This window comes from Boleophthalmus pectinirostris, unplaced genomic scaffold (genome assembly GCF_026225935.1).
Source record: "Boleophthalmus pectinirostris isolate CB_2022bp ecotype Guang Dong unplaced genomic scaffold, ASM2622593v1 HiC_scaffold_21, whole genome shotgun sequence".
In the NCBI taxonomy this organism is placed as follows: Eukaryota; Metazoa; Chordata; class Actinopteri; order Gobiiformes; family Gobiidae; genus Boleophthalmus; species Boleophthalmus pectinirostris.
Genome location: NW_026571175.1, coordinates 25,240,697 through 25,267,080, shown reverse-complemented (window position 1 = coordinate 25,267,080; position 26,384 = coordinate 25,240,697). Strand labels below are relative to the sequence as shown.

The following is a 26,384-nucleotide window of genomic DNA, read 5'->3' as shown; positions in this document are numbered from 1 at the left end:
GAAGTGTCCCCATGCTCACTTCCTACCTGGAGAGTGGTGGCTCATGGGTTAGCTATGTCCATCTGCTGAGAGAACTGGGTGTAAATGAGGATACAGAATTGTTATGATGCTCCGGTCATTATAAAGACATTCTATTTTTGTATGTTTGATTTTATGAACTTTAACATCGACCTGCCCAGGGACTACAGGTCGAAACTAGTACTGGCACTTGAACCTGGTCCAATGCACCTCTCCTGTTAAGATTAATGTAGATATTGCACTGTCACTGTCTCATAAATAACTAAACTAAACTAAACTAATTTATATATACAGTCTATGGTTCAACAGACAGCTTGTTTCGAAGGATATATTATTAATTTGTTTGGAAAGTTCCAGAGTATGCCATGATGAATCTCAATTTACATATTAGAACTATGGAGATGCAAGCACACTCACAGTAAGAATTCATGCTTTTCAAGATTTTTGGAGCAAATACAACAACTGTAACGGAATAAATGTAATACATAACTTTCATGCCATATTGTGGAATATTCCAGGCAAAGCAGTGATAGCTCCATGGAAACAAACAGGTAGCAGCATCAACAGAAAGGTTACACAACGCAGACCAAACCCAGAAACGTTTATGCTGTCGAAGTTTTCAGCTTGTCCAAGAAAGGGTAGAAGCAAAAGGATGGAGACCAACTGGATGTCTTATGCAGGAGAAGTTTATTTATCATCAATAATTGGGGCCCGTGAGGATTGAAAAGTCAACATAGTATGATTTCAAAAGAGAACATAGTATGATCTTTGAGTGCTCAAACCCCTTGACTATGCTTCCGGAAAAGGAGGAGGTTTATAAAGCAAGTGTGGTGAGACTACGAAGGCCAGTAGGCACCGGTTAGTCAGGAATATGCCACAATTTAGATAGTGGTGTGCCAATTTTATGCCAAGAGAAGATCATGGTGTGAATATAGCTTTTGTGTGTCCATGTAAAACTGAGATGTACGTGGAAGATAAATTACTTCAATTCCCTTACAGTTTAGGAGTCAAATCTGTGCTGTCCACGTGTGTTTTCACATTTACTGGGCTCAAACTGACTATAGGATTGTTATGTATGGTTAGAGCTTCTATAATTTGGTGCAGTACTTTTTTTTTTTTCTTGTCCGGGAGCTACCATTCTAACACAGCTACTTCCTCTGACTGCTCCCCTCTTTGATCTCGTGTCCTTACTGTCTCTCCTATATCCTTCAGCTCTTTCCTTTCGCCTTGACTTCCCCATGGCTCTCCAGCCCGGACTATTCATTTCACTGTTCAGATTCTCTCCTTCAGTGGCATTTAACTATATGCCACAGACTGTAGTTGGTGGACCACCTTTGTCCTTTTCTACTGCCCCTCTCCTGGATTCATAAAGTAAGCTTTCTAAACTTCTGTAATCCTCACCCCAGGTCCAAACCAATGCATCCAATTCTAGCTCTTTTTGAAATAACCTTAACTTTGTGGGTATGTCTTACTGTGAGTATGTCTTCAGTCTATAGCACAGTACTCTGCCCTTCGCAATACTTATATTATATAAGTATGAGAAGAGCAATTGTGCCTATATACATTTCTGAGTTGAAAGTGGAGCTAAAGCTGACAAAACTGATCAAATAGTATGACGTAAATCTTTTATATTAGGCCACAATATTATTACTAGCATCACGAATGTGTCTAGACTTTAACTGTGCGTCTCAGAATGATAGAAAGTTCACTCACCCAGGAATAATTTGCTTCTATATTTTACCCTTATGATTAAAGAAGACTATTGTGCTTGTGGCTGCTATAACAGTAGAATGAGTATAAATCCCAACAAAGAGCAGTGAAGTTGTGGGCCTTTTCTATGGATAGATGCAGATCATACGAGAGAAGAGTTTACCAAACTTTTTTTCTGGGGACCCATATTTTAAAAGTCACAAATCTTTACGACCCAAGTCAAGAGACATTATTCGTAAATCAGAAAATAAATTTGTGACCATTATTGAACATTAATGAAGATATTTTATTGTTGACTGAGTGATCATGTCTCTCTGAACAATTAATATAAGTCAAGTTTTAAACAATGAAAAACAGTAATCAGTGGTTCTCACAGAAAATGGGGGATGCGCGGAGATTCTGTAAACGGAGAAGAGGTGATCAGTGGGGAGGGTGGACGAAGAAGAAGTGAGGAGCGGGAAGGGTGTGGACATTCCATGCATGGAGAAGAAGTGAGGAGCGGGAAAGGTGCATGGAGAAGAAGTGAGGAGCGGGAAAGGTGCATGGAGAAGAAGTGAGGAGCGGGGAGGGTGCACGGAGAAGAGGTGAGGAGCAGGGAAGGTGCATGGAGAAGAATGTGAGGAGCGGGAAAGATGCACGGAGAAGAAGTGAGGAGCGGGAAAGGTGCATGGAGAAGAAGTGAGGAGCGGGAAAGGTGCACGGAGAAGATGTGAGGAGCGGGAAGGGTACAAGGAGAAGAAGTGAGGAGCGGGAGGGTACAAGGAGAAGAAGTGAGGAGCGGGAAGGGTACAAGGAGAAGAAGTGAGGAGCGGGGAGGGTGCACGGAGAAGAAGTGAGGAGTGGGAAAGGTGCATGGAGAAGAAATTAGGAGCGGGGAGAGTGCACGGAGAAGAGGTGAGGAGCGGGGAAGGTGCACGGAGAAGAGTGAGGAGCGGGAGGGTACAAGGAGAAGAAATGAGAAGCGGGGAGGTACAAGGAGAAGAAGTGAGGAGCTGGGAAGGTGCACGGCGAAGAAGTGAGGAGCAGGAAAGGTGCACAGAGAAGAAGTGAGGAGCTGGGAAGGTGCGGAGAAGAAGTGAGGAGCGGAAGGTGCACGGAGAAGAGGTGAGGAGTGGGAAGGGTACAAGGAGAAGAAGTGAGGAGCGGGAAGGGTACAAGGAGAAGAAATCAGGAGCGGGGAGGGGGTACAAGGAGAAGAAGTGAGGAGCTGGGAAGGTGCACAGAGAAGAAGTGAGGAGCGTGGGGTGCTTGAAGATTTATGTATATGTATATTGCAGCCCTACATGCAGATTGTGACATAGCAACCCTCAAAAAATCTCTCGCGACCCAGTCTTTGGCAAACAATGCACCAGAAAGCCACAATTCATTTTTTTCCCAGTCGTACCAAAATGGCTCTGCAACACTGCTGAATTGTACGTGTTCTACCGATTAAGAAAATACAGTTGCAGAACAGAGCAGAAGGTGTATGCCAGTGGTGAAAACAGGGGCTGATCTGCAAAAATCATTTTGAAAATAAGCGATTTAAGATTGTTCAAACATGCATGAATCACTCCAAATACAACTTTGGGTGAGTAAATGGAGGGGAAACAACTTTAACATGGTTGAAAGCTCTTAAAAGTCGATTCTTGCATAATAGGCCTGCTTTAACGCTCGATATATTTTATCTGTTGAAATTTGGCCAAATAAAATACAGAATAGGACATCTTATCATTTTAGTTTATGCTCTTTTGTTTACTTCTCTTATGTATTGTGCTGTTATTTATGCTTTGTACAATACTGCAGTCCTATTTACTGTTATCTTAAGCACTTTGGGAAGCTGAAGTTGTTGTAAACACGCTGTATAAATAAACTTGAATATAGTGCGAAGGGCTTATTTTTGGTATAAACCTGTCACTAATTAGAATCTATTTTGTTTGAAGTCTAGATGTGTTTTTTAGCTATCCAAACTCAACAAAAATAACTTCAAGGAAACATGCTTCTAATCGCAACTTTTGTATTTCATCCTTATTGCCTCCGCAGCTCAGTCCATCCTCCATTTTGAACTTCCTTTGTCATCTCTGTAATCACGACATCTCTTTGCTGTTTATTCCATTACCTCCTCACCCTCACCTCCTCTGCTGCTGCTATAAGCTTTTCCGCTTGGTTACCCTGTGCACACTTTGGAACTAATTATTCAGTTTTTATTTATCTCGTCAAATATCACAACAAGAGAAAATGTGCCTGGGGACTTCTCACAAATCCTCGATCCTTGGACCACTCACCTTTTGCTTCCTGCCACAAAAACAAAACATTTTCAGTGGTGGCAATGATTTCTCTTCCAAGGTCTAATATTTTTGTCAAATTGTAATGTTCCCATGCTAAAAGACTAAAACTTTAATTTTATTATTGCAATTTTAATCTCTACAGTTGCATTTTAAGGTGCACTATGTGGCTTTTCTGGGGGGTCTGCCTTTTCTGTTTGTACCTTAGCTGTGCCTGGAACTTTTGCTCTTGATATTATATTGTGATGTGTGAGCAACTGTGCCTAGATATTGCTGCCCTTGCTGATAAATAAAGTTTACTGAAAGAGTTTGCCCTGGGCAGCTGTGGCTACAAAAGAACCTCACCACAAATATGTGTGAGCAATGAATAATTCACCATAAGCATGGGTAGTGGAAATTACTATATTTTGTAACATTTATTTCAGTGATGGGCGCAGTGCATTTACTTAATCTTTCGAAAAAGAACATAAGCAGAGGACTGAAAATGAACATTAAACAAATCAGTGTGATTTGCTAAATTACAACTTTGTAAATAGCATTTTTTTAAGATCCCCAGAATTAAACGTTTAACAGCTCGAGAGGACTGCTGATGCATCCGAGCTGTGGCACTATGAAAATTCACACATCAAATGAGTGAGGTGTAATATGCAAATTACTGCTCAAACCACAGTTGGGTTGTAGGAGTTTGTGACCGAATATTCAAAAGTCAAAAAAGTTTCAAATTATCAAAATAACATCAACAAACTTCACATTAAGTAAAGGGTCCATATTACTTTATTTTATGATTTATGTTATAATGTTGTTTCCTCACAAACTGAAGTTGTATGTTCTCTCAAACGAAAGAAAAAAATACTCTGTTCTGCCTTGTGATGTCATTTGGTAATAGAGGAAGTGCTCCATGGGTTTTAAACTCCATCCACCCTCACTAAAATCATTTGAATGATTTCAGTCTTGGAACTGCTGATCTCTAATGAACTAAAGGTAAGAGGCAGCGTTGAAAACTGCCACAACATGACATGACATCACATGGTGGAAAAGAGCATTCTGAGCTTTGGAGATGTAGACAGACTAATGATGGGTTACACATATTTTTGAGGAGGTAACAATATTATTACATGATTTAAAGCCACACAAAAGACATTTTTGCATAATATATTACCTTAATTTTTTACAACAAATACTCAGATAGATATAATACTGTAAGAACATTATGGTTTTTTAACAAAATTTTAAGACTAAAAAAATTACAACAACCTAAGCCTGGGCAGCGGGGAAGTGTATATCATCTTATTTTAATCAATAACTCAATCATGTCTTCTTTTCAAATATAAAAACATGAACTAGAAATTATAAACACATTTTCTTTCCTTTTCATCATCTTCAAGGGTAAACAGGTCAGATAACCTTATGCAGTTTCAAAGATTAAAAGACTGAATCAAAAATTACTTTTCTTTTATTACAAATAAAAGAAAGTTAATTACCTTGACTTTCTCGTGACAGTTGTGTGGACATAATATTGTTCTAACTTTTAACTATTTTTCATTGAAATTGTATTACCCAAACAAAAAGGAGCTTGTGAGTGTCATATCATAAACACATCGTACAAGGTAACAAAGTACAAAAATAAAAGTAAAGTACTTAAGTACAAATCTTAGGTAACTGTACTTTTGTAAGTACATTTTACATTGGATACTTTTGCTTCACTACATTTGTGAATGTGTATTTGTACTTTCAAATTCACTACATTTTAGATCTGTGACTGAGTAAAAATTACTTTTCTCTGTGGTATAAGATCTACTGAAATGGCTGAGACTTATTTTTAGCACATTTCATTTCAGTTAACATCCCAACTTGGAGCAAACCAAATACACAAAACCAACAAAAAAAATTAAGAAAGCAATTCAGTCACTTAAGAGCAGCTAATTCAAAATCATTCCATTCCATCCAAATGTCTGCAAAATATTAACTTTTTTAGTCTTAAAGTACATTTTTAAACAGGGAATACAATAAAAGTAGATTTTTTTTCATGTGATTATTTTACCTGTGTAACTTTTTGCCTCTGTATCTGTACTTTTATTACTTAAGTAACACCACTGCATAAACACAAACACACAATATTGTCCTAAAAAGTCAACATGCAGACTGGATAATGTGATTTTGAACCCCATGTGCCATTCCTTTCTTTCTCCCTTCTCTGGTCTATCTGATGGTGCCTTTATTGCTGAGAGGGAAAAGAGATTTGTCATTATTATTACTGTCATGAAAGACAGCGAGACAAGGTTGAAGAGATAAACTGTAAAAATAAAATGGAAGGGAGAAGAATGGACAGGATCAGACAAGTAGTGAGCACATTTGCTGTAGTGAAATATCAGTTTTATTTAAAATTCAATTATGAAGGGGATCATGAATTATATGAATAGGCTGTCCAATGTGTTTAGGCAAAAAAAAAAAAAGTCATTCTATATTACACAAAATTGACTCTTTAAACCATTAGAATGTTGTTACCTCATCATTAACATAGGCGGAGTTGTGTTTTGTTTCATTCACACGTTTGAGTAATCTTTGACCATTAGTCTGTCTACATTTCCATAGCTCAAATGCTGTTCCACCTTGTGATGTCATGAAGTGGTAGTTTACAAGAGCTACCTTTTGTTTAGTAGATATGGACAATTCCAGGGCTAAAATTATCCAAATACTTCTAGTGAAGGTGTGTTTGTGAGGAGGAAACAACATTAGAACATAGATTAAAAAAACTGTGAAATATGAGCCCTTGAATTCTTACAGAACCTTTATGTCAAAGAGGCCATGTTTTTAGTAGCCTTAATGTGACCTATAGATTACACAGAATTTCCCCATAAGAGTGTTCCAGCTGCCTACAATCTTATCCTTAATCCATCAACAAAAATCTGCCACAGGGCCTGGCATTTCGGAAAAGGGCAAAAGGCAAAATGTTTATATATTTATATAAATGCAATACACACCATGTAGATGTAGCTACAATTGTTATCATGTCTTTTGTACTGTTTACTTTTGTGTACAAATTTTATAGGTGCACAACAACTTTTTGGTTGGGGGCCGGTCACGTGCTTGTTTCTATGGATGTGTTATTTCCCCTCCCTGCAAGACATATACACCACCACCTGCAAAGTGATCGCAACTGTGAGTGATGCAAGTCACCCCACACACAATCTGTAAAGCCTAAGCCTGCTTTCCGTTCCTGCACCACCAGACTCACTAACAGCTTCATCCAACAGGCTGTTAGGATGCTGAACTCTCTCCCCTCTCCAACCACCAGGCGACCAGGAATAAGAATCTGCATCGCCCTAACGATGAACTTTGGACTTTTCCTTTTATGTTATTATTTAATTTAGAAGATTGAGAGTGAGAACATAATTTAAATTTTTCACATGTTCAAATGGAAATTTGACAATAAAATTTTGAATTTGAATTCAGTGTAAATTTGAATTGTTCTCCCTAAAACGTTCCACAGTATGACATTAAACAGCTCTACCTTACATTTATTAAATTAAGGTTGGATTTATAGCTCAAAAATACCTAAGCGAGGTTGCGTCTCCACAAATCTGATCTGTAACTAGGTCTGGTTTGGTATCCAAGAAAATAGAAAGGTTTAATACCATACTGTGGAACATTCCAGACAAAGCTTCCATTCCAGACATCTCCATGGAGAAAAGCATTTAACGGATCAACCACCAGAAAATTACACACTGCACGTTTAACATTCTTTTCTGGATTCTGAACCCATTTAAAGCCCCCTATGGACATGTCTGCTCTAATCCAATGTAATTGCTATGTCCACATTAAATAAATAGATCATGCAAGTTCAAGTATATTTTTGAGAATGCATAAAGAAGTTATATTCATTCAGTATTGAAACACCATTGTCACAGTTTTCATCTGCACTGTGATGTTATTGCTTCCCCTAAATGTTTCACAGTATGGAAATAAACTCATTCATCTCCATGAAAACAAGCATATGACACCATCAGGTCAAGTTAGAAATCAGATTCATGTAGAGAGAAGCACTTGTAATTCAACGAAAAACAAATAAGTTTAATGTCACACTGTGTGAGCAGTCCAGCAAAAGCAACAACAACAGAAAAGCTACAGGACACCTTTGGATTAACATTGTGCCGACTCAAGGCTTTAAATATTAATGTAATATGGCGTACAACAATAGACTGTCTTTGTGGATAAAGATAGTTAATCTGCTAGTTGTCGCATTCCAAATAAGAAGTGACCAGCGTTTCCAATTGACTTGGAAAACTCCCCTCTCTCTCTATACCTGCTGCTGTGAGCCTTGCCAATTTGGTCTTAAAGTGTTCATATTAACTAGCTTTACATGGTCCTGGTGTTTTATTTCACTATTTTGCCTGCAAATAAATCCCTATGCCTAATGTGGAACTCGACTCCAAATTCATTGATACCCAGCCCTATCATTCAGAAGTTGTGGATACGATACATACCTCAATGCATAGGTCATGATACGACACATATCTCAATACACTGAGCTTACGATTTGATATGATCTATTTCAATTATATGATATTGATATATATTTCATGATTCAGTAAAAAATAAAGGCTAAATCATGGCTGCCCTAAAAGTCTTAGTCTAGTTAAACCATTTTTTGTGCAGAATTCATATGAAACACAAACATTTTAATCATCAAAACAGTGAAAATATCAAATGTGTTTAGAGGAAGGAAACTCATTTATGCAACAAAACTGTAGCGCTGTAACAAAATAATTTAGTAAAATATACCAACAAATACTCTTGGCGATATATTGATACAGCAGTCCATGATATCGACACTGCATCATCACATTAAACAATACAATATATCAGTATTTCTGTATTTTTGCACACCCCTAACAACCCCAGGCCTCAATGAGCTTCATTTGACTGGAGCCAAATGCTTATGGGTTTCATCACACTCCCTAATCTTTGAGTCTATGAGTACAACCCAATCCAAATATAATATACACAGCACTGCAAACTTGGAAGTGTCCAGTTTGGGGTGACCAAGGAAAGCAATAAAGATAGAACAACTTAAAAGCTTCCAAAAATCCGTTCATGGCCCTGAAGTCCCTGAAGTGTGAACCTGACCTCGGTGTAACTCACAGAAGCTGTTTGTTTGCCCAAAGCCTGTGTCAGGACGTGTAGCTACAGTCTCTAACCACTGAGGTGTGTGTCATGGGACCTCTGGCCTGCTTGTCTGAGGCCTATAGGAAAGTGTGTGAGTCTCTTTGTGTGTGTGTGTGCATTTGTGTGTTTGTTTGTGCTTTATTGAGTTTACGCTGACCCAAAACCTGACCTCACTGGCCAAATTGCTCTAAACCCCTCGACTTCCCTTGAACTCTTTCATGTCAATATACCCAGTGGTGCGTTTATAGCTGGCGGGAAAATGCTAAATGATTTTCAGATACCTCGCGGTCATTTAATCTTTACATAATTCATCACTTAAATAGACACAAAATGTAGATGCTAATGTAATTAACATGAGTAACAACATACTGGTCATTATAGGAGCATCAGTAAGTGCTGTTATTTCTAAAACTAATTTTTCACTCAAAAAAATGCAAAACTGTACAATTTCAGTAGAGTTATTATCAGATGTAACAGTAGAATACACAGGTTTATAAATGTTTCCTGGGAAAACTGTTGGAGACCTGCTACCTTAGTTGTCCATGGGCAAGACACTTCACCCAAATTGCCATTGTTAATGTCGTGCATGAGAGGCTGGCGCTGATGGTTGGAGAGGCATTTGGCAGCCATGTTTTTGTGAGTCCTGTGGGTGAAGAGCCAGTGTACCAGTGTGGGGTAAATGAATAAAATGGGCTAATGTTAAGGGTTTTCATAAAATTGTCAAGTCTGATATTAATTTGAGCCATTAGTAACATTTAAGTGAAATAGACTTTCATTTATTTAGTAAATTCTACTAGGCTTGGTGATTATTCAGCAATGTGCCTGCTGTTTTGTTTTATAGAGATATTTTTGATTATGCTAGAGTATGATATATTGTACTTACCAATATTGAGTGGCCTGGTGTCTGAAGAGTGTTTGATTTTTCAATAGCACTCTTTGAGTTTCAGATTTGCAGCACAATGCAGCCTGATGATGAATTCAGGCCGTATACACACTTGAGGATTGTTTGGGGATGTTGATTGGAGGCGTGTTTTATTTTCTAACATCACTTTCCCAGATTTCAGACTTGTTTCGTCATGTAGCGCTTAATTAATATTCGTGTGATCAACAGAGAAAGTCAGAACCACCCACATGCATGTATATTAAATAAACAAGTGTATTAGTAATGTAATGTTTGAACAGTTTGCATCATATAGGTCAAGGGTCACTAACAGTTGGACCGGGGTCCGAGTCCGGGCCCTGACATCATTTCATACAGACATGGACCTATAGTTAACAAATTATTAAATTACTTGAAATTTTGAAAGTTACATCTTTTCTCTAAAGTTTAAGGTCGACAAACATTACAGGAGAATTTGCCAGATTTTGGCTGCAATTTGTGGTCCGCAGCCACATCCTGCTGCAGTCTTTGCGAGCGAAGATTTTAAGTCTCATAAGGTTCTCCTCGTGTCTGTGGTGTGCCCTTTTTGTCACACGTTTAAGACTGGAAAATCCTGTAGAGTGTGGCAGTCTTTACAGCACTGTATTAATGGTTAAGCCATCCATGTGACACTACTTAGCCAACGTTTTTAACTTGTATTAAAGTTGATTTGACAGTCTGTTGTTCATACATTCAGACATTGATAAAACTATGCTACATCTGTATCACAATCATAACACAAATTAGACATTATGGTGTCCCGGACTTCTGCTTGAGAAAATGTTCTCTCACTGGACCTCCTCAAATTTTAGTTGAATACCCCTGTTATAGGTTGTTTAATCTATATAACATTTTCCTATGCCCAGAAACTAAGCAGGGCTGGGCCTGGTTAGTACTTGGATGAGAGACTGCTGGGAAAATCAGGTGCCACAGGGAGGCGCCAGTGGCAAAAAGCTGTCATTGTGTTCTTAGGCAAGACACTTCACCAGTATTGCCTAGTCTGAAAGTGGTGTGAGCGTGAGCGTTGGTGGTGGTCAGAGGGACGGATGGCGCAGATTGGCAGCCTCACTTTCGTCAGGCTGCCGTTGGAAAAGCGCTATATAAGACTAATGCATTATTATCACTAATAATAAGAAGGCCAATAAAGTTTAGACACTATGATTCTAAATATTATAGTTTTCTATTTTGATTGAGTATCTCAATTACATAGATTATATAGACACATATATAGACATATACTAATTATACTTTAGATTCTTATGTACAATTTTTTTTTTAGTTAAATAGAAATAAAAATACAAATCTATAGTATAATCAGTGTGGAAAACATAACCTCAGACAATCATATAAGAATATTTTGCTTTTCTTTTTCACTTTTGTGCTCTAATTAGAAATAAAGTTGGCCAGCATTTGGACTGGTCTCCCTTCGTATTGTGTTTTTGAAAAGTGCCTTAGGTATTAGAAAAGCACTTACTAGTAATTAGAATTATTATAATTGTGATTATCCTTGCAGAAAGAGTCACTTCTGCCATCATATTGAATTCCCAAAAGAAAAGACTAAAATAATAGACCAAGCAGCTTATGCTTTCAACAGTAGTGGTCAGCTAATTAGTGCTTTAGTAGGGTGTACGCAAAAAAAATAATGATTTGATTTAGGTTGGATTTTCAGGGATAAAAAAAAAAAAAGTTTTGCTTTTGGAACACTTTACACAGTTTATGAATGTGGTAAAAACTGGGAATTAAATGGCTTGAATTCATTTAACACAGTCCCGTCGACAAAAATTTGGAGGCCAGGGGCCAAGAAATCTCACATGTGCCCCCCCCAACTCTAATGTAAATTGATATTCTGCCCTGGTTAAACATATTTAATACTTACATCGGTTTTCCCAGCATTGAACTATTTTTTGCATCATCTTTCAAACTGATTCTCAACTTCACTCATCACTTGAACAACAGCTTTACAATGATGAGCAATAATGTCAGTTACAGCACATCTCCGGTGTCCTGGATGCCTTTGCTTGGCCTCACGTCAGTTGATTTCCGATTGATTTCCTCTGTACATGCCCAAAGTTCAGGGCTCATAGTCGGTGATTGATTAACAACTGCACACTGACTGACACAGGCACGTCGCCATTTTTCAGGGTACAGTAACATGTGGTCAATAGTCACCGCTGTGTCCTGCAAATCCGTCATCCTCCCCACCTCCTGCGCTCTCTGTCTCCTGGAAAGCACTTTCTTTTCTTGTCTGTGTGATGGTGGGAGGGTCCTTGACTGTGCTAGCATGCTGTCCATTAAATTAGTCTCATAAATTAGAAAAAGGAGACAGGGTCACAACAGCAGGCACAACCCCCCAGGCCAGGTTACCTTAAATCCCATTCATATTATCACTGAGGGAACATGCACGCTCACCGCAGCCTTAAGCTTAGACTATAACTACTGGTCTTTGTAATGCTGTGTGACAGGAGCTATGAACTCAGAATACAACAATAACTACACTGCATTACAATTTATTTTTCTTTTTATCTAAGAACAAAGCCTAAATTTACAGAATTTGGGGTGTTGAACATGTGTGAATGTAACAAAACACAACTCCAGGTCTGTTTTTGATGAGGAAACATTATAATTTAAAAAGTTACAGAAAGCAGTATCACATGTGCCGTTTAAATCACCTTGTGCTCTGTAAAATAAATCAAACAGAAACTGAAACACTGGATCCTCCTTTAAAGATATTTGACTTTTTGTACCCTAAGGAACAAGTATATAAGAATATCTCAAATAGAGGGATATTGTGCAAACTAGAGTCTCTTTTTTCTATATTTACATATGCTCTATAGGCATATGTAATTGTGTCACTTATGTATTTGATATATTACCAAACAATGAACACTTGAAATAATGGAGATTTCCTCATTTCATGTTTGTCTTTGAACCGGTGGGGCCTACAGGGAGGTTAATCCGCTGCTCAACCCCATTCGGAGCTTTCTCCTTGGGGCGCTCGGAGCACATTGACTCCTGTGTCACCTTCAAAGGTCCAGGAACAAAAACGGAGACTTCTTTTTCTCTTGAAGCAGCACTGTGAGGGGTCCATATCAACCTGGGGCATCTTTATACAGTGTCGGGAAGGGAAAGTAATAGATAGATGGTTTCTCAAAGGTCCCGTAATAGGTATTTTTTTCAGTGTTTTAACATACTTTGGACAGCTTAACTTATTTGCAGTAGTGTAAATATTACAATGAATGGGGAAAGGTCCTCACAAAATAACTTAAATTAGGAAAAAGTAATTTGCCTGAGGTTACGTTTAAACTAAAACGAATCACCGTATCACTGTATAGGAAACATTTTGCGTCCAGACACGTCCAGTTGTTTCTGTGTCCGTAATCACAGCCTTCCCTATCCACATAGTAACACAAAACTACCTGAAACGTTGGTCACATGACAAGGCTGGCGTCACAATTTCACGATGTCACGTGGGCAGTAAAAACAAGCAAGTGGAGCAGCATGTTTGAAGTTGCAGCAGCTGATTTTGAGCTGAGAAAGATAGCGAGCGTGAAAGAAGTCTTTTCGTGGACCGTGTACTAGCAAGTAGATCTAGCTACGCTGTTTCCCATTTGTCTATGGTTTATTTAAACTGTTTTCCACAATAGCGTCACATGACCGATGTCACAAACCCAGCGAATCAGGAAGGTGCAAGTCACAGTGATGTGGTCCAATAAGGACGGCAACTAGAGCTTCTACGTCAGAGTATCAATGTTTTCAGATGTCCACACAGTGCAGGATCAGATCTGTACTCAGATGAATTCATGGCAGCTGGCGGCACCAGATCGTTCTGTCTCCGGAGCCGTTTTCCATCGGTTTAGTGTGGACGAACTCTGGATCCGCAACGAAAACGACTCGAATATGTACTAGTGTGGATGGGGCCTGAGACCCACAAATTGTCAGTTAGTCTAATGTTAAAGCAATGGAGAGTTATCATACTAAAGTATTCTGACACTGGAATAAATACATTAATTAAATTAACTACCGGGTCCCAGTAGCTCCTTACATATATAGTTGAGATATATTTGTATTACTATATTTCTATATTTTTGTTTTACTAGTAAATATACAATTATATAATTATGCCTTATTTGACATCAGTCTCTTGCTATTTCTGCTACTAATTTAGAATTTATTATTACCATTTCTTCTATACTGTGTCCAAATAATTTCCCCCTTGTGGATCAATAAAGTTTGTCGAAGTCCAAGTCCCAATGTATTTACCCTCAGTAAACCAGTGTTTTTTCAGGTTGTTCAAAGGCTCTTTTGTTTACTTATTTATAAAGGTTTTGCAAATGCATCTCTATGGACCTTTTGCACATCTGGCCAGCAACAGATATATTTTTTATTTGGTCAGTATTGGTTTCTAGTGTTCTGAACTCCATAAAATCTTCCAGTGTGACAAAAATCTATCCATCTAAACTATAATGACAAAAGATGGAATAAACAGGGGAGGCAGTGCATGCAAGGTGATGCTTAATTATTGTTTTTAAAAGTGAGAGAGTGCACACGTAGGCAAGGCCATGGATATCTGCTTGGAGGAAATTGGTTTTCCCCATTCTCTATTTCAATAAAGGTGTGTGGCCAAGCTCGCTCAGGCATACAGTAATGATGAACTATATAATTTCCTTTTGTGAATTGGTTAGCGAGTGTATTTACTTTCAGCTCCTGGGTCAGCCAATCAGAATATTTGCTCTTTGATCGAGTTGCCTTAAATATTTTAACTCCCTGTGCTTCAAAAGATATGCATTCATTCATTTTTAAACCACTGTTGGCTTACTGTAGTTGTACTGAGGGTGTACTGTTCTCCAACTTCTGTGCTGGCTGCGTTATTGAGCTGACTGTGTTAAAGTTGTACTATGTAACCTTTCTGGAGGGGGGCTGCCATCTGCTGTTAGTAATAGTTGGTATTAAACACATTTGATCAATTACTACTCTTTGCCCAAAATACCTTTAAAACATGTGTGAAACATAACTTCTTGGGTTCTTAAGAAGACAAAATGAACATCTTTGGCTTAATGTGTGAAACATGTGTGAAACTCCATGGAAAGTTTAATGCTGTACTGAAAGGTGTTTGATTTTAATGTCTTTCTTATTCTGTAAGGCACTTAGAATTTTTTTATTTTTTTGTACGAATTGTGCTATACAAACTAAACTTGCCTTGCATACTTTGGGGCACATTTCAAGCAACAAAATACACTCTCCATTGGGCCCTCACCAGAAAAATAATATGGGGCAACTTTAAGAGTATCCAAGAAAAACATGATCAAGTGAACAAGCCCCTACAAATATATGAGATTGAAACAAAACAACTCCATGTGTGTTTTTGATGAGGAAACATTATAACTTAAAAAGTTATAGAAAATAGCTTCACATGTGCCCTTTAACACATTTGCTCAGCCCTGTCTTAGGCTCTGTAAAATAAATTGAACATCATAGACCATATATATGAGTGGACAGAGCTAACGCACTAGCCGCCGTGTGCCAAGTAGGAAGTTCGCCAGGAGGCTCTTCCAGCTCCTTCTGACCCTGGCTCCAATGGGCTTACGTTGGGATCTTGTGGCTCATCTCTCTGTAACTGCTGCAGTGACCTCGTCATTTTGGGTTTAAAATGTTCATATTAACCCGCTCTACATGATCCAGATTCTTTTTTTTTTTTTTCACTATTATGTCCATCCAAAAAATCCTGTTCATAACATAGAGCCTAGCTCCAGATTCGCTCCTGTAACCGTTCGCGAGCCTCATATGAACAGCGTTGAGCACTATGGGTGACGTCACACTATCTTAGTCCACTTCTTTTATACAGTCGATGATCGTCCTTTAAACATATCAGACTTTTTGTACCCTAAGGAACAAGTATACTGTATATGAATACCTCAAATAGAACCTTATAATTTTAAAGGGACATTGTGTATATGAGGTATGGTCAATGGTGGATGGTAAATGGTCACATTTTTCTATACCGCTTTTCCATCTTCAAGGCACTCAAAGCGCTTTACAACAAAGAACCACTCACCCATTCACACATGCATTCATACATCAGTGTAAGCAGACACTGGGCGCGAGGTGGGTTAAATGTCTTGTCCAAGGACACAACGACAGCATTCATCTGTAGGAGATGGAATCACACCAGCCAACCTGTGGGATTTAACCGTTCATCCCATGTTGTTTATGTTAAGAATGGGATTCGAACTGCCAACCTTCAGATCAGTGCTCTATCAACTGAGCTACTGCCGCCCTACTGGATGAAGTACTCCATTTTGTTACTAAAGTAAAAGTAAAGATACAGGGGCAAAAGGTTTCTCAAGTAAAAGTAAAATTATCACATGAAAAAATCTACCTAAGTACCTGTTTAAAAATGTACTTAAATAGTAGAAAGTAACAGTATTCTGCAGAGATTTTAGAACAATTAAAGGATGAAATGTAGTAAGAATTTAGCTAAGTACTTTTTACTTTTCAGTCCAGATCTAAATTGTAGTGGAGCAGAAATTATAGACACAAATTCTGAAATGTAGTGAAGTAAAAGTAAAAAGTAACCGCTATAAAATTTACATAAGTACAAATTTTAGGTGTCTGTACTTGGGTATCTGTACTTACTATTCAACATAAACAAATGTACTATGATTTTTTTTATTATTCTGAATTCATGACTGTAAATTTCTGCTGGAGAAAATCCCGTTTGAGTTTGTATATTAGATATTACATTAGATGGTGCGCAGCTGATCTCCCCTGCCGGCCGCCTGTCTCTCACCCTTACACAGATAGTGAGTCCCGCCCCCCAGAGCTCGTGCTTGTTTAGGCTGCTGGCTAGTCCATCACTTAGTATTAGACTTGACACATGCACACTCACTCACACACATATTCATTTAGCACGAGCAGTAGAGCTGTGTGCATGTGAGCAGAGGCCCGCACCTGTGTTTGGGAGATAGGTCAAGACAGATTGCACGTGTCTGCAGGAATTTAAAGGGGAGGTGTCAGAGCTGGCAGCACCTTAAAGGGACATTCATTTGAGAGATATATAGACAGAGAAGGCGCAGAGGAGAGAGGAAGAAGAACAGGGATGGAGAAGAGTGAGGAGCCTTGCTTATTAGCAATATAAAGAGAGTTAAGCTCTGATGCAATAATTGGCATCTGTTGAGTGGTAAACCTTATTGTTTGTTTGCGTTACTACTAGGAGCGATACTATAGCTCCTATAACTCTGCTCAAACAGTGAGAGATACAGGACTACACTCATACCATACTCCATACAACTGTACAACAACTCACCATTGTTTAGAATTTATTATTACCATTTATATATTTTTTTCCATGTTATTAAAATATATTGTGATGTGTGAGCTACTGTGTCCAATAATTTCCCGTGTAAATCAATTAAGTTTGTCTGAGTCTAAGTCTATCTGTAGAGAGCAGTGTCCGCTCACCCTAAGCATGTTTTCCAAGGTAATAAAAAAAAAACAAAAAAAAAACAGCTCTAATCAAACAAAAGCAAGATAAATCAATTTAAAGACACATGTATGTAGAAAATTCCAGGGACAGCAAAAACATTCCCATAAAGAAGGTTTCTATTAGTGAAATCAATCGTCACATTTTGAGACCTACTATGGGACCTAAGTTATTAAGTTTGTATTCTATGAAAAAACAATCCTTATTTTCTCAATTTCTTAATAGAGGTTATTATATGGAATCACAGCAGTGTCTGTGCAAAAACATAATTAAAATAATAGATCAATAAATAGATAGTTGTTTGTAGCACTAATTATCTTTTAAAAGCTGCTCTCATTTCTCCAAGTTTTGGTATTGCTCTCTTGTTTCTAAAAGGAGACAATTATCCAATTATCATCCAACTGTAGACAATATAACTGCTATTATGTTGTTTTTTTCAAAATAGTTTCATTGGAAGTGTCTTTGTTAATGAAAAATAATGGCAGTAAATAAGGCTTTTTATATTATTATAAAAATGATATGTTCAACAAATACAAATGAGGATCTCTGACCCTTTGGCACTGATAGTATTAATGGAAAAAAAAAGGTAATAATGGTAAGGATAATAATGAAAAAAAAAATGTAGATATAGATATATAGATATATAATATGCGTATAGGCTCAGAGCTGCAGCATTCTCTTCACTACCTGCACTACTATAACATACGGCAAATGCTTGGCTAAAAGGTCTATTTTTACCTATGTACTGCATTCAAGTTTTAAGATAATTCACTTTTCTAATTATCCGTTGCATTTGAAATGAAGTTAGAATTAACAAGTTGTTAAAAATAGTTGTAGCCTTCACTGTAGCCAGTGTCACTCTTTCTTGATGACAATTAAAATGTCTCCAGAAGGGCTAGAATTGTATTTTATACTTAATTACAGCTTTGCTTGCAGATCTTTCAGGCTAGTTGTGGGTCTATTTTAATCTCCCATAGACAATGCAGGCTGCCAAACATAAACACACACACTCAGTGTGTCTCCCTGCTCTGCTGCTCCCGCCATTATCGCCCACACCCAAATACAAGAACTCAATTAAAAGAGCATGTAGTGACCTTAGTACTCTGGCACATGCATGTACACAAACACACACGCATACACCCACACGCACACGCATGCAGACACATATGCACACACACACATGTGCATACACCCATACATATGCACACATGCACACGCACAGACAAACACACACCAAATCAATTAATCACTGTCTGCCAGTGGAGCATGGTCGCAGCCTGAGTTCCATAATGACCACCATAACCAACTCTTGGCCTAGTGTTAGAACTAGCAGCTATAACCACAGGCTTTTTTGTAGTTTTGTGTCTTAACTCTTTAAGTGCAAGTTATTTTTCAACAACATGACAAAAGAAATGGAATGTGGTTGGTCCCATGTCGCCACTTTATTCATCTTACTATGTGGACCTACTCATAGAGCTTCTTAAAAGGTGCAAAGTGCATCTTTTTATGGAGGGTCTGCCAAGAGCTTGTCTCCATGAAGATGTTATAGCCTTCCCTGAAATGTTTCTATAGGCAAAGTTACATGTCATCAGATCTGTGAAGAGGAGAGCCCACTTACAGTAAGAATGCATGGATAGAAAGCATCACAATCACAATTCTGATGGGATTAAAGGAACAGGACCAACAGAAAACAGTAAATACAGGAGTTAGAACTACCAATATATGTTGGTGTATATTTTACAGTTACAAAAGTTCAGCCTTATGACAGACAACATAAAGGTTATAACCTAAAAGTGGAGAAGACGTTTTATGGCTCACTGTAGTCTGACCCATTCCCCCCTGAGAGGTTACAAATGACAATAGGGAGAGACGTTTGGACACCACAATCTGAAGCTAGAACACAAGAGAAGAGCAGTGTCTGAGTAATAAAAGTCTAAAATGGTTTTCTTTCTAGCTACAAGAAACAATTACCTGCACTAAAATGTGGGCAAAACACCCACAAACCACATCTGTTGGAACCAATACAGCAGCTGTAAAAAGCCTGGACACGAAGCTCCCTCAAGAAAGAAAGGAGAGGAGTGTGCCATTTGTTCCATTTTGACTGGGGCTAACAATGGGAACAGATGTAAGGTACAATTCAGAAATGTATCTGGAATATAGTTATGCTTTTATTTTAAAAGTGTACTGTGTAACTTTACCAGTGGTGGGTCTGTTACTTGCTTCTCGCCATGTCGATCGTATTGTTTTGCCTTGATTGTCCCACAGTATGGCATTATATCCACCTAGCTTGCTTATTCAGTAAAGATGTTTCTACCTGAACATGATGGATTTTTTATTTGACCTGTGAAAATGGCCTGCATGTCTTCAGGGAGATAAGTTCATTGTGAAACATTTCATACTAATAATTATACAATTATATTTGTCCAGTGGTGCAGTGGGGATTTTTTTAAGTGGGGGCATGGGATTTGTCATTGAACCAGGAGGACTAAACCAGGACTAAACCAAGATTAAACCAGGTCTAAACCAGGACTAAACTGAGACTAAACCAGGACTAAACCAGGACTACACCAGGACTAAACCAGGGCTGAAACAGGGCTGAACCGGAACTACACCAGGACTAAACCAGGACTAAACCAGGGACTAAACCAGGACTAAACCAGGACTAAACCAGGACTAAACCAGGTCTAAACCAGGTCTAAACCAGGACTAAACCAGGACTAAACCAGGACTAAACCAGGTCTAAACCAGGACTAAACCAGGACTAAACCAGGACTAAACCAGGGCTAAACCAGGACTAAACCAGGTCTAAACCAGGTCTAAACCAGGACTAAACCAGGACTAAACCAGGACTAAACCAGGACTAAACCAGGACTAAACCAGGACTAAACCAGGACTAAACCAGGTCTAAACCAGGTCTAAACCAGGTCTAAACCAGGACTAAACCAGGACTATACCAGGACTAAACCAGGGCTGAACCAGGACTAAACCAGGACTAAACCAGGATTAAACCAGGTTTAAACAAGGACTAAACCAGGACTGAATCCGGACTAAACCAGGACTGAACCTGGACTAAACCAGGACTACACCAGCACTAAACCAGGACTACACCAGGAATACATCAGGACTAAACCAGGACTAATCTTGGACTTTAGCCCTGTTTTAGTCCTGCTTCAATCCTGGTTCAGTCCTGCTTCAGTCCTGGTCCCCTCAGACCTCAGGTCACTATAGGACAGTACTGCAGATATCATGAGCCTATGTAGTTTGTTTTCATCATTGCCAATAGCTCCGGTTCGACATTTAAGTTGTAGCTATTTTAAATGTGTTATTTTTTTATATCTCATGTTGGGAGAAGTGGGTGGACGGTGTACCCCCACGTACCACGCCCACTACACCCCTGCATTTGTCGGTTAATTTAGGTTTCAAACTAATTCATATTTCATACCAAGCTAGATGTTTTGACTAGAGAAACAGACATGACAATATTGTGGTATGAGAGAGATCCTAGGATGAGTTACTGCATCAGAGCAACAGCAGTAGTTGTAGTACACTTGACTTTTTTTTTTTTTTTACATTCTTCTAACTAAAAACCATACAATTTAATCAGAACATCATGGATCAGCATTTGTTCCATTTTGACATGGGAAGACAATGGAAGGAGAGGTGCAAATCCAAAATGCCCTGTGTCTGAATGAGTCATTGTTCCCATGTCTTGTTTCCTGTTAATGCTTCGTACCACAGGGAGCTGGTGTCGTCCCACACATCCATGTACAAGCAGCCCTGATAGGTTCACTTTTCACCATGATTGACTCACAATGGTGAAGTGTCAGGGCGCTTGGTTTGCAGATAATGAGAGAAGCTTGTCTCTTCCTACTCTCCCCATTCACCACAGCTCCACAGAGCCGAGGTGGGCGGCTGCAACACCACCGTATACTGTTGTCTCAAACTATACTTAAACTTATAAACTTATACTTATAGGGGAATAACTGAACGATCGCTGCCAGGGAGAATGGGAGCGTCTTTTGGCATTCAAAAGGCCACAAGTTCAACACATAAATATAACATTAACTTGAGTCGGAGAACTTTGAGCAACCGAAAGAGTTAGATTGAGTTATCAAGTGAAGATCTCAAACACTCAAGTATTCATGTGTTGAATTCAAGTCGAGCTCTCTAAATCCCTTCCTACAGCCACAGAGTTTAACACTGAAGACAGATGTAGCAGTGATATAATGTCAGCTGCTTCTCTCATCTTCAGAAAATTCATATAGGGAGAAGTGTCTTGTTTACAAACACAAAGTAAGGGGTCATTCCACCTCAATCCACAAAAAAAAAAAAAAAAAAAAAAAAAAAAGCAATCTGAACTCTCACACTGTCCAACTGCAAAGAAAATTGGCGTATGGGTAAGTCATAGCCAAGAAAGCCAAAATCTCAAATTTTAGCATGATCAGACCAATGGTTTCCGTGATATCGCAATTTAATTTTTAAACTTTTTTGCTTGGTCGCTGAATTTCAAATTGAATTTACTCAGCAACTACTGGTCCGATATCAAAAACCAAGGTATCTCTGGAAAGGGGAAATCTAATTACCCCCTAAACCCCTCCAGATTTTGTGCATGTTGTAGTAGACATATAGGGCTACATTTTTTTCAACTGGTGTCATTGAGGTCGGGCGTGTCATGTCATTCATCTCAAAAGTGTGCATTCCTTTTCCCTCTCCAGAGGTACCTTGGTTTTTGACAAGTAGTTGCTGAGTAAATGCATTTTGAAATTCGGCGACCACACAAAAAAGTGAAAAAAAATTAAACTGTGATGTCTTGGAAACCGTTGGTCTGATGAAACTAAAATTTGGAAATTTGGCTTTTCTGGCTATGACTTGAAAAAGTAGGGTTTAATTCAATGGGTGAAGTGAGATGGACTGACCCTTAGTAATAAATCTCCATGCAGTTGTGTATGTGCCTGAAACCATATAAACGGTACAGGCAACAGTAAAAACAGGTGAGGAGTAAAGATTGGTCCATGATTCTCTCCAACAGACAAGATGTTACATTTTGGAGTTATTGGCGGCTCTTGACAGAAGTGGTCATATTTTGTAACAGTCCTATCACAAAGGAGAATTGAATCCTGTCGACTGGACAAAAGTTTTTAAGAGTGAATATGTTTCACCACTCATCTGAGCAGCTTCTTCAGTTCTGACAGGGTTCTGGAAAGTCACTGTGTCTTCCTTTCTGCTGTCTGCTGCATGTCTTCTTCCTCCTGTCTCATTTGTCCCTGTCTATGTACCGCATACGTGTTGTGTTCTCTGTTGTCTCCTTCAGGGACACTGCTCCAGCTCTGTGGCTGATCACAGTGATCCGTCCCTGGGGAAGCTCAGGGCTCTGACACCTGGGTGACTGCCCTGGAGGACTGGAGCTCGTGCACGCTCCTGTCACTGTGCACGCGTGTGTGTGTGTGTGTGTGTGTGAGACGCAAGGGGCTAATGGCCAACTTGAAGGGATTACCAGCTTAGCTACTGGGATTACTGGGAGTTCACACACACACATGCACAGACTAAACTGTCAATATTCCCCGAGTCATCCAGGGGTATATTGGCTTACTGGCACACCTCAGTGCTTCTCATTAGCATGCGCTCCAAAACAAACAGGGTTAAGAAGAGCGAAGCGTGACTGGGCTGAGTGAGGCTCTTCAGGGTCATGGGCATACAGACAGGTTTAGCACTGTAACAGGCCTGCAGGCACACTATTAGACACAAAACCAAGACTAGAAGAAACAATGTTATTCTGTGAAAAATAATAATGGAAAATAACGTATCACTGCACCATTGTCAACAGATTTCACTTATTTAAAAAATGAAGTTTTATTCTTATCAGCTGTATATAAAAAAATAATAATTAGAAAAGATATTTTCTATCATTTTAACTGATTTTATGGGCTACAGAGATTTTAGATTTGTTTTGTTGGAGTATTAAGACCAAATATTAACCCAATGATAGGAAAGAGCACTATACAAAAATAGACTTTCTTTCTGTAATACATAATAAATGTGTATGCATGTGTGACATACCTTTTTTTTTTAATTTCCAAGTAAATTCTACATAATCAAGGTATCCCAATATCTGTGATATTTTCTCATAGAACATTGACTTGACACAGGCAAAGATCAAATTGAAAACCTTTCTACAGGTTGTACATCTTTCAAATTACAGCCTTTGAAACATGTTCTTTTCTATGTCTTTTAATATTTTTCCTAACCATTTACTCTGACACACAGTACACAGTAGAACATAAAGCCACTTTGTCCTTTTCAGAGAATCCTATTAAAATGGCACATGCTAACGGCTGTTTTAGGTGAATACGATTTGAGACATTTCATTAGCCACGACAGAGTGAAATAATTAGACAACCACATACACTTTTTCCCTTTTTTCCTTACGCAAATGTTTTGCCTTCATTAACCCGATAAAAGCTAGTTAGTATTTAAATGTGCTGCTTTAATGGATGTCTTCTTGTAAGTCATAACATCTATCAGACCATTTACTTTGCTCAAAAAAAAAAAAAACCTATTAAAGTCTTGGAGCCTCAGGTGTATTGAGCGACTAGTTGACATAATCTGTGCAGTGTAGCCACGTTTTTGACACTTTGGAGCCATATATCATCTGGGGAATTTGACTCCGGAATATTGTACCACACTGTTAACGTTATTGTAATAATTATAATTATAATCTTGAAGCGGGATGAGCTGAAAAGAACAGCGGTAGTTATCAGGGCTGAATTAATGACATTTGGCGAGAGAGACAGATGGGGCTGAGGGGGCAAGGAGAGAGCGAGAGGGGGGGTTGAATTAATAATGTGAAAATTAAGGAGCTCAAAGACTGACGTTAAGAAGAAAGGGTGAACTATGTCCATTGGAGAAGGCTGGAACAGTGTGATTGTGCCAGAGAGATGATATGGTTTCAACAGAGGTGATAAAGAACTGAGAGTGGAAATATTGAGAAAACTATATCTGGTGAAACTCAATTAGAACTGGAGACGGAAAGGTAAATCAATCAAACCTATTATTATATAACCCTGGTGTAAAGAGATAACATGGGTATTTCTGAAGCAAGGTGCTGGAGAGAGATACTAGTCAATGCTGCAACTATCCACTCTCCTGTCTACCAAACCACAGCACCATAAAGTACTCACAAATATTGTAATACTATAACCTGTACGATTGATGATTCATGGACGACTGAGGGATTCTTCACACAGGAAGCAAATCTATTAATTCTTTTGACCTCCAGTGAAGACATGCCATAACCTTCACACCGCTCTGCGCCATTGGTAAACACACATATTAGGAATCTACATATTATGAAGTATTTTTGGTTGGGGGAAAAACATGATCATAAAATTTGTTTTGGAAAAATGTAAATGTTACTTCATATTACATATTCGAAAAGCAGCTTTAGTGGAAAACTTGGAGCTGATCTGTTCTAAACTCCACGCTGTGTCCCTGCAGAGGACAGAGGCATGTGGGCTGTAGTTTCTGTAATAAAAGTTTGCAGAGAAACTTAACAGAAAAAGTGAAACCCAGCGAACAGTTACTCTGTAGAAGACATGATGTTACGGGCTGGTTTGGGGGTCTGGAGGGAAAAACTGTACCTTTTTTCTGTACACTGTTTGGAACTAATGACTTGACCTGATAAATACATGAATAAGTAAATAAAAAATAAGTGATTGTGTTAAATAAAAACTGCTTCATCCTGCAACTTTGCACATTAAAAAAGTAGACAATAATTTGATATGAATGGTAAAGTTAGGCCTGTCACAATAATTACTATATTCATTTATCGTTCAGTATATGATAAATTGGTGGTTTTCGGATTCTAAAATGTGATGACGTCCTACTCGCAGATGGGGACAAGATCCAGACTTCCCTATTGATTACACTGGACTTTGTTATGAAATATCAAAAAGGTAAATGCACAAATGTTGAACCTGATCATTTCTATTAGTTAATAAACACAAGAACTTGCAGAACAAGACAAATCTGCATTTTAACAATATAAATGTTACCTGCCCCCCCTTTTTTATAAAAATATTGGCCTATAGAATGTCGTGATGTCATCTAAAACCCAGGGTCAATATTTATCATGGGTACTTTTGCTTTGCTTTTGCTTTTTTTTTTTTTTTTTTTTTTGCTGCAATCAGATGAGATCAGATTTCTCTGGAAGCCCATTTCCACCAGTAAAAATAAAAATCATAATTATGAGTTTAAAAGTCATAATTCCGAGCTTAAAAGTCATAATTATGAGTTTAAAGGTCATAATTACAAAATTTAAACTCATAATTGCGAGTTTGTGATTTTCATCTTCAATACACAACTTGTCTACCTTAAATGAATGAAGCTGTTTTTTTTTGTTTGTTTTTTTTTACCTCTAAAAGAATGTTATCCTGTGAAAAATAACAATAATATTTTGGTAATGGAGGATAACGTATCGCTGCACCACTGTCAACAAATTTCACGTATTTTAAAAATGAATTTTTTTTTTATCTTATCACCTGAGTAAAAATAAGTACTCCTCCACCAAACACAGATAATTTTGATCATTCAAGCAGATTTTATGGGATTTCAGTTTTGTTTTGTTTTGTTGGAGTGTTAAGACTGTGGCTCAGAAACGTAATTGAATTTAATTGTGATACAGCCATAGATTACACTTAGACTTAGACAAACTTTATTGATCCACAGGGGAAATATCACAATAGATTATAATAACAAAGAGCAAAACATATAAATTGTAATAATAAATTCTAAATAAGTTATGTCAAATAGGCATAATTATATAAGTGTATTT

The 26,384-nt window shown here is 38.2% G+C and overlaps 1 protein-coding gene across 1 annotated transcript in view; it reads right to left on the bottom strand.

Moving 5' to 3' along the window:
* csmd3b (CUB and Sushi multiple domains 3b) overlaps window positions 1–26,384 on the bottom strand; it is a 554,961-nt gene that overhangs the window by 386,091 nt on the left and 142,486 nt on the right. The window lies entirely within an intron of this gene.